Here is a 10,433-nt window from a genome sequence, read left to right as displayed (position 1 = left end):
CTGCAACCTCGGGCACAGAAGACACCGCTAAGGAAGTGTCATCAGTAGTCAGGGGCTGCATAGGCGCCTCGCTGAGAACCGGAGCACCTGTAGTCGGCTTTAGCGTGGTGTCGGTAGAAGTCGCGGACCTCGTATGCCGGTCCTTATCTTTGCGTCTTTTACTCAAAACTGGAGTCGGAGTATCCGACGACATAATGTAATTAAAGTTTTTGCCAAAATAGTGCTGGGCAAACTCCGCCCGACGCTTAATAGTGCGTTTGTTGAATCTAGCACAAAAACGACAGGCCGAGACATCGTGGTCTGGGCCTAAGCAAGGAATGCAGAAGGAATGGAAATCCTTATGCGGTATTTGCTTCCCACATGAAATGCAATTATTAACTTTGTCTGACATCGGTCTGAGGCAAGAAAAGTTTCCCCAACGGGGTACTTAGCTTTCAAGAAGACTTCGGTTGAAAAATATTCGTAATCTCAGGAGCTGGCCGACCGGCACTTGCGAACTGCTTCTGCTTCGGGCACCGCGCGGCAAGAAAGACTGAAGAAAATGGCGTTGGCTGGTTCTTTTATACCCCTGCCGCACTGATGTCAGGGAAGAAGCGACGACATCCGACGCAGGACCTAGACTTTGGAATTCGGCCGACCGAGGACCCGCCTGACGGCAGGATAACCCATCTGTTATGACTGCAGCTGTATGCACGATGAACATCCTGTTTTTTGGTTTTCATGGCTGTTCTAGATTTAGTAAAGGCTTTAATAGAGAAGGAGGAAGGCCTGAAGACCCCTTGAGAAATGGCAGGCCTGTCTAAATTCTGAGTTTCCCCGCCAGGAGTGGCGTTGGTATCTGTAGTAGGAATGGGGGCCGAGGAGCCTGCGACCTCGGGTACTGAAGACACCGGTAATGCATTGTCATTGGTACTCAGGGGCTGCGTAGGCGCCTCGCTGAGTACCGGAGAACCAGTAGTCGGCCTTAGCGTGGTGTCAGTAGGTGGTGCGGACCTCGTATGTCGGTCCTTATCTTTGCGTTTTTTGCTCAAAACTGGAGTCGGAGTATCCGATGACATTATATAATTAAATTTTTTGCCAAAAAAGTGAAGGGCGAACTCCGCCCGACGCTTAATAGTGCGTTTGTTGAATCTAGCACAAAAACGGCAGGCCGAGACGTCGTGGTCTGGGCCTAAGCAAGGTATACAGTAAGAGTGGAAATCCTTATGCGGTATTTGCTTCCCACATGAAATGCAATTATTAACTTTGTCGGACATCGGTCTGAGGCAAGAAAAGTTTCAACGGGTACTTAGCTTTCAAGAAGACTTCGGCTGAAATACTTTCGTAAATCTCAGGAGCTGGCCGACCGGCACTTGCGAACTGCTTCTGCTTCGGGCACCGCGCGGCAAGAAAGACTGAAGAAAATGGCGTCGGCTGCCTCTTTTATACCCCTGCCGCGCTGACATCAGGGAGGAAGCGACGACAACCGACGCCGGACCTAGACTTTGGAATTCGGCCGACCGAGGACCCGCCTGACGGCAGGATAACCCATCTGTTATGACTGCAGCTGTATGGATGATGAACATCTGTGATGATCTATCATAAGGGACATTTAAGGAAGACACTTTATAGAGGTCTGCAAAGTCATACAAGTGTCACAAGGCATGGCGATGGAATGCATGGCAATGCCAGTGCCTGCTGCTCTAGTGCCTCCATCTGCTACGTTGTGATGCAGTCTCTCAGACAGATTAGCACAACACAACATGGCACAGATCTGAGATTCAAGCTGCCAATCAGTGTTCTGTGTGGGTATCCTCCTCAGGGAATTCAAGGTCTGTTAAATTAGGTCCCTCTGGAAGCTGGTCCCATCCGATTTGTAATTTAATGCCCTAAATGAAAAAAGTTCCTCAAGATGAACCATGGAGCTTTCCTCGGATAACTCCTTTATAGTGTCAGCTGCAACTACAGTAGAATCAGAGGGCCCTGGCTCCAATAAGGCCTGTCCCTGGGCAATCTCAAAAATTAGTCTGACTTTTGCAGGAGGGCTTCTATTAAATCAGGTTCCTACTGTGTCCTCTTCAGTACCACATATGTGAGATGATCAAATAGTTGGACAATCTAAGAAGCAGAGGGGCCAGTCCTGAATGTCTCAATCAACGCTTCTTGATTCAGAGGTGTGTGTGTGTGTGTGTGTGTGTGTGTGTGTGTGTGTGTGTGTGTGTGTGTGTGTGCGCGTGCACACGCAGGCCAAGCTCCCCTCTGACACATTAATTCCAAGATCTGTGTCTGGGTTAAGTTATTCTGTACACTTTCTTGGGGCTGGTGGGAGTCACTGGAGGATCCATAAGTGTCCTTAGAACCCTGATGAAGGAGTGGCTCCAATGCAATTAGACCTCGTTTACCCTTTGGGCCAAAGATAATGGCTCAAGGATGGACCAGTGCCCGAGGGATGAGACAAAACTGAAGGAGCATCCCTTTCCTCTGATGGTAATAATCCTCTTGAAAAACTCAAATGCCAAAGATGTCCCCAGTGGCACTGAGAATAACCCATCCAGAAACGTCTCTGACGCCAATGAAGAAAAGGCAGAAAGGGATACTCCTGGGACAGTCACCTCTGAGGCTGACAAATAGTGTGTCAAGGTCTCTCAACACTGAGAAAAGGGCCAAACACACTGACACCATAGACAGCACCATGGCCTCAGACTCTACCATTTGACAATAAGACACAGTTTATTTATTATTTTATTTTCTCATAATTCTTTGTTATATGTATTAATATTTTTCTTTGTATGTAATTATTGTGGAGCTTTTCTCCCCGGGCCTCCACTGAAAACAGGCTCTTTCCAGGCCCAGTGGACTTTCCCGGTTAACAAATGCAATAAATAAATAAAATTTTCAGTGAAGATCCAGGAAGAAAAAGCTCCAACAGATAACAAGGATCAAATGTGGCACATAATGTACAAAATAAATGTCAAATACAGAAAGAATAAAACACATTTAAAAAGATACAATTACAAAATGTATGTACATACAAATGAAAAGGAGAAAATATACAAATAGTATGGGGATATATACGAGTCCTAAGTCTTAGCAATAATTACAAAAACATATGAGCTATACCCATCATATAGCTGAGTAGTGGATAGAGAAAATGAAGGTAGGAACTAGCCTGGACTAGTACAGGAACATAGCCAAGTAGAACTGAGGTGCATTTGTAGTGACTTTTTGAACTGTGCTAAGGAAGAGATAGAAGATGTGTGTGTTGGTAAAGAGTTCCATATTTTGAATATGAAATTAGAGAAGAATGAATCCCCTGCTGTGTTGTTGGTTTTAGTTACTTCAAGAAGGAATTTATTGTCAGATTGGAGAGCCCTGTTACTAGAGTAGGGCTGAAGTAGGTTTTGCAGTGAAGGGATTTTCTCTGTTTGATGCAGGAGTTTATGAGCTAGCTTGATTGTAACGCAAGAGTTGGGGAAATTCAAAGCCAGTTGAGCTGCTTGGCTGTGCATTGGTGTTATTTATATGAGGAGTCTGAGGCAGACCTTGCTATTTTGTTGTAGCAAGATTCTAGTTTTGCTAAATCTGTCTTTTTGAGATTGGTAAAAACAAGGGTGGCATAGAGAAGTGTGGAGATAAAAGAGGAGTATGTGATACAGTGGCCTTTGAGTGTTTGGTAAGATACTGTCTATTTCTATAGAGGGTACCCAGTTTCTTGTGTTCTTTCTTAATAATATGGGCAATGTGAATATCAAATTATTATCAGTCTTGACTCCAAGAAGTTTTGTGTGCACTACGGGAGAAATAATAGTTTTATTACTGGACATGATATTAAAGGTGGGGTCTAAGGAGGTGGATCTAGTAGGTTTGAAGAGACATTCTGTTTTACTAGGATTCAGAATAAGTTGGATGTTGGATAGCTATGTTTCAACTGAGAGGAAGGATACTTGAGTTAGTGTTTGGAGTTCATGTAATGAAGCTGCTGCACAAATTAGTGTGGAATTTTTTATTCCAAAAGTATCACAGTAGAATGCATCAGTTGCAATCTCAATGCAGAGGGGTGAGATTCCCAGTACTAGTACAGGATGTTCCAGAAGGGCTTTGGCTCTGAAGCCAACTGTACAAAAATGTGTGCCAGGGAAGAAGCAGTAGAGTAGTTGTTGAGCCATCCCAAGTCTCCATAGCCAAACAGGGGAAGGGATGACACCCATGTCCACCTGAGCCTTGTTGAACTCCCTTTCTCATTAATTCCTAAAAATATCTACAATGCTCCTGAGAGGCTGCAGGAAAAAAGTGAAGGAGGTCTTGAGCCCAGGAACCTGGAGAGTTCTCTCTCTGAGGACCTGCTGCTAGCTGGTGTTTATTGCTAATGTAACCTGTTCTTTATCACAACGGTTTTGGTGCTGACAGACGGGACCACAAAGTTTGGGGATGATGTGCTCAGAGTGAATCCAAGCCAAAAGAATGGAAGGTAGAGATGGTTTTGCTATCTTTTGCACAGGAGGAGGAGGAAAAGTACAGTTTTGTACCTACCATAAATGTAGATGTTCGAAGATCCACATTGCTGCAGTCCTTACACTTGGGTAGTCCGCTGTCCTCGGTCGGCCCGAATATCAAAGTATAAGTCTGACGTCGGTCAAGGCGCATTTGACTGACATCAGGACGTCAGGGTACAAATGCGCATGACCGACGTCATATCCTCAGTCTTTTCTTGCCCCAGATGTCAGAAGACCCTAAAAATAAAGGTCAAAACCAAAAGACAGCAAAACAAACAACCAAGCACCCTTGCCCTAATTATATGTACAAAATATACACTATATACACAAAATTTACAACTCAACCCACACAACCACCTCTAACTACAGAGGGGAAGGAGGGAGGGTAAATTGGACTGCAGCAATGTGGATCTTCGAACATCTACATTTATGGTAGGTACAAAACTGTACTATGTTCTTCATCTCACATTGCTGCAGTCCTTACACTTGGGTAGAATCCCAAAGCAGAGGTATGGGAGGATGGCCAAACTATAAGGAAGCAGGAGCTGCCAAAATGCCCTGCAAAACAGCAGTGGCAAAACCAGCCCTGGATTTAGAGTAAAGTGGCAGGTGATAATGCCTAGAGAAAGTATGCACTGAACTCCAAGTAGCTGCCTCCAAAATATCCTTGGTTGCCACCCCCCAAAAAGCTGTCGAAGTGGCAGTAGCTCTAGTGGAATGAGGCCTAATCCCAGCTGGAATCTCCTTGCCATGATGGGAATAACAGAAAGCAATGCAAAACCCAATCCACTTAGAAATAGTTTGTTTTGACACAGGCTTGCCCTGAGAACTCAAAGCAAAAGAAACAAATAACTGCTGAGACTGCCTGAACCCTTTAGTTCTGTCCAAATAATATCGCAACTGCCTGTGTACATCTAAAGTGTGCAAAATCTTTTCCCCTTTATTTTGGGGATTTGCATAAAAAGTAGGCAAATGAATAGTTTGGTTTAAAGCCACACTAGAAACCACTTTAGGCATAAAGGAAGGATTAGTACGTAAAGATACCCTATCCTTATGGAAAATCAAGAAAGGCTCAACCGCCATAAGGGCCTGCAATTCAGAAACCCTTCTTGTAGAGGTAATGGCCAACAAAAAAGCAGTCTTCCATGATAAATATTTCAACTCAGACGTAGCTGCAGGCTCAAAAGGTTGTAGAGTGAGTTTCTCCAACACAAAATTGAGATCCCAAGCAGGAGTAGGAGCTCTTCGTGGGGGTCTTATATTCTTTGCCCCTCTAAGAAATTGCTTGAACAAAGGATGAGAAAACAATGGTGGGTCACAATCATAGTGAGCCGAAATTGCTGCAGCATGAACCTTAATAGAAGAGAAAGACAAACCTTTGTCCAGTAACTCAGTAAGATATTGAAGAGCCACACTCAAATTAGGCTCAGAAACATCAAAATCTTTGCTGCACTCCAAAATAAAAATCTCTTCCATTTATCTGCGTACACTTTCCTTGTACTAGGCCTTCTAGCTTCCAAAATAACATTCAAAACTTGCTGAGGAAGTGGAGGCCCACTATGGTTCAAAACAGAATATGCCAGGCTGTTAGGTGCAGAGAGTGAAGCTTGACATTGAGCAAATGGCTGTCCTCCTGTGACAACAGGTGTGGAATCAAGGCAAAGGCCATGGAGGCTTCCGTACCAGACTTCTCAGTAATGGGTACCAGTGCTGTCGAGGCCAATCTGGAGCTATTAAAATCATCCTTGGCTTGTCCTGTCTGACCTTTAGAAGTACCTTTGGGAGGAGAGGCAGAGGTGGAAAGGCATACACATGAAGATTGCTCCAATTGAAAGAAAGAGCATCCACTCTCCAAGCTGTGGGATGAAACCTTTTGTGCAAAACTTTGGCAGCTGATGGTTTAGTGGAGAAGCGAACAGATCTATGTCTGGAGTTCCCCATGACACTGTCAATTTCTGAAATACATGAGGATCCAATTTCCACCGTGGGGATCCATAATTGTCTGCTCAACACATCTGCTAAGGAGTTCTGTGCTCCTGGCAGAAACCTTGCCTGAAGATTGAGCTGTAAACTGAGAGCAGTCTCCCACAAAATCATTGCTTGCCTGCATAGAGGATAAGAATCGTTCCCCTTGCTTGTTGATGTACCACATGACAGTTGTGTTGTCTGTTAGAATCAACACCTGCCCTGGAAGAAGTAAATCCTTGAAAGCTATTAATGCAAACTGGACTGCTAACATCTCCTTCAGGTTGATATGTAGATGTTGTAGTCTGGCAGGCCACTTGTCTTGTATCCACTTTCCATTTAGATGAGCTCCCCAAGCTTTGTCTGAGGCATCTGTCGTTAAAATCTGACTCGCCTCTGGCCGGGTCACAGAGAGTCCCTTGTTTAGGTGACATTCCTGAGCCCACCACAAAAATTCCTTTTGAATGCAAGGTATTATTTGAATGACAGTGTCCAGATCCTGGCAGTGCTGTGTCCATACATTTTGAGATACCATTGCAGCTTCCTCATATGCAGTTTGGCATTGGGAAGCACCAGAATACAAGATGCCATGAACCCTAAGGCTTGAAGGACTGTCCTTGCAGTCAGCCCGGACTGATGAGATAGTTGATGGAAGTAAAGGGAAAGACTCTTTTGTTTGTCCGGGGTTAAAAAGGCCATCTGGGATGCTGTATTCAGTCTCACACCCAGAAAGCACATGTCCTGAGAGGGTACTAGACTGGACTTTATTTCGTTCACAGAATACCCCAGGCATCTTAGCACTGCTATCACATATTCCAAATGATGAAGAAGCTGTTCCCTTCCTTGAGCCAGAATCAGACAGCCGTCCAAATAAGGATAGATCTGTATTCCTTTTAGCCTGAAGAAAGCTATCACTGGAGCCAGAACTTTCGTGAACACTCTGGGCGCAGTAGATAAGCCAAAGGGCAATGCAGAGAACTGATAGTGAGAAGTCCCAGCTCGAAAACGCAGATACTTCCTGCAACTTAGTCTTATAGGAACATGAAGGTAAGCCTCCTTGAGATCCAAAGTTACCATCCAATGATCTTTGCCCAGCAGAGGTAAAAGCTGCTGTAACGTCAACATTTTGAACTTGGGAATGTCCAGATAAGTGTTGAGGATAGATAAATCCAAAATTGGTCTCCACGTGTTCCCCTTCTTTGGTACTAGGAACAGGCGAGAATAAAATCCTAGGCCCACTTCTGGCATAGGGACCGGCTGTATGGCCCCTATTTGGGGTAACAGAGAAACTTGCTTGTGAGCCTCTATTCTTTGTTGAGGAGGAACGTCTGGCATGCCTTTGAAAGGAGGCAAGGTATGGAAATAAAACCTGTAACCGTGGTGTATGATATCCAAAACCCATCTGTCTTGGGTAATTAAACTCCAATTTTCTTTGAAAAGTGCCAACCTTCCTCCCAAAGGTGCTGCCAGACGAGAAGGCTCTGGCAGCTGAAAAGGTAGGTCATTGGGTCTGTTTACTGAAAGGACTGACCCCTGCCCTCACCAAGACTGTGCAGGAGAACTCCTGTTCTAGGCCTGAAAGAGCCCTGAGCTCTGCCCCTACCACGTCTAGATCTACCCCTAGACTGGGAATCATAAGAAGGATACGTCCACCCCTTAGTAGGCCAATTTCTACTAAACTTTGGAGGCTGGACCTGCAAAAAAATCTTTAACAGTCTGCATAGACTTAGCCTTGTCTTCCATTTTCTTTAAAACTGCCTCAACAGGAGAACCAAACAACACGTCAGATTGTAAAGGAGCATCTAAAATCCTTGTTTTAACATGGTCAGATAAATTTTGATCCCTCAGCCAGGCGTGCCTGCGAAGAACTGACCCAGTGGCAGCCACCCTAGACGAGGCCTGTACAGCATCAAAACCACATTGCAAAGAATGCTTACCCACCTGTTCAGAAACATGCACTAAATCTTGCAACTCTTTACAATCAATACCTTCTGCCAGAGCATCAACCTTAGACTTCAATTGTGAAAGGAGATAGTTTTGGTATTTCAACATGTGAAACTGGCAATTCAAAGCCCTCATAGCAAGAGTGGAAGAAGTATAAACTTTCTTTCCCCATCTATCCAAGGCCCTGGCCTCTTTGTCTGCAGGAACCGGATTCTTAACAACAGAAGCCTTAACACCTTTAGGCCCCTGGCTAACAGTTTCTGGGTCTGCCCTAGGACTCTTAAAAGATACTTATGAGCTTCAGGCACCCTGTAATACCTATCCGGTTTAACAGGAGCAGGAGGCAAAGAATCAGGATTAAGAGAAGCCTCTGTAAAAACATCTTCCACTACATCCAAAACAGGAGGTATAGCCAAAGGCCTATGCTGGTGTAAAAACAAAAATTCCCTAAGCCTTTTCCTGGAATCAGAGAAGTCCTGACCTTCCCACTTAAAATGCTCCCTCATGGAATGAAGAGTTTCTGAAAAAGAAAAATCCTCAGGAGGAGAAGCAGAAGGAGTAGAATCATCCACATCAGAATCAGGATAAGGAGAGTACTCCTGCAAGTCTTCAGCCGAAGACTCTGAAACATCTGAAGCCTGCTCAAAACTCCCTAGCTCAGGCTCCACCCTAGGTCTCTTATCAGGAGGGGGCATAGAACCCCTAATCAAAGTAATCAAATCTTCTGCCATTTTAAGCATATGTTTCTTGGGCACAGTTCCTAAAGAACTAGGGGTAACACCAACTGAAGCTAAACCTGGCCTGCCCCTGGGAGAAGCCTTGGAAACAGAAGGAGAGGGCCTAACCACCCTAGGCAGGGAGGGGAGTATAGTAACCTGAGAAGCCCCATCAGCCTGACCTGCCTCCTGAGAGGCCACATCCTGCAATAACAAAGACTCTCCCTGGGATCCCAAAGAAACCTCCGGTGGAACCACCGGCTCCACCGACACCTCTAAAGAACCGGCGTCCGGTACTGACGGTTCCTCCAGCCTAGGTTTAACTGCTTTGTCCTTGCGCTTCTTCGAAGAAGCGGGCGTCGGAGCATCCGACGGCATTTTATAATTGCACCGCTTCCCGAAGACTAACCTGGCACAATCTAATCTTCTCTTAATAGTGCGCTTATTGAACCTAGCACAAGAGCGACACCCAACAACGTCGTGCTCAGGCCCTAAACAAGGAATACACAAAGTATGGTAGTCTCTATGCGGTATCTGTTTCCCACAAGAAATACAATTATTCACTTTTTCTGACATCCGGTAAACCACTGAGGCAAGAAAAAACTAAAATATTCCCCAACGGGGTACTTAGCCAACTTTGACTCGGTCTGAAACTCCGAAATCGAACAATTTCAGAACGCCAACCGGCACTTGCAACGCTGCTTCTGCATCGGACCATGCTTCAAAAAAGACTGAGGATATGACGTCGGTCATGCGCATTTGTACCCTGACGTCCTGATGTCAGTCAAATGCGCCTTGACCGACGTCAGCCTTATACTTTGATATTCGGGCCGACCGAGGACAGCGGACTACCCAAGTGTAAGGACTGCAGCAATGTGAGATGAAGAACATCAGATCAGATAATTTCTTCCTTTCTTTTTTCTCTGTTTTTGCCCTTTTTTTTTGGATCTTAAATCAAATTTTTCTCTTCCTCTCCTTTTTTTCCTTTAGAAGAGCATCTGATGTACTTATGAAAACTCAAATGTTTCTTCATTTCTTGTGAAATATACTATGTATCAATAAAATTAAGGAAGCAGAGTTACTAATGTAAGAAACATATGTTAAATGAAGTACAGAGGAAAGGAAAAAGGCAAAGTTTTCCTGACAGAATGCTGAAGTGAAATGTCAGGCTTAAGCAGACCTCTGTCTTTAAGAGAAGAGGCAAAAAAAAAGGAGAGAGTAAACATTGGTATCTCAATAATCCATGTGTAAATGTATACTTAGAGAGAGAGAGGAAAAGTTAATGATAAAAGCTGTAACAACTACAGGAAATCTGGTTATCTGAGTAACTCTGACG

This window comes from Protopterus annectens, chromosome 2.part2 (assembly GCF_019279795.1).
Source record: "Protopterus annectens isolate FY-2018-M chromosome 2.part2, PAN1.0, whole genome shotgun sequence".
Lineage (NCBI taxonomy): Eukaryota > Metazoa > Chordata > Ceratodontiformes > Protopteridae > Protopterus > Protopterus annectens.
The sequence above is the reverse complement of the archived record's forward strand: the minus strand, read 5'-3'. Positions refer to the sequence as shown.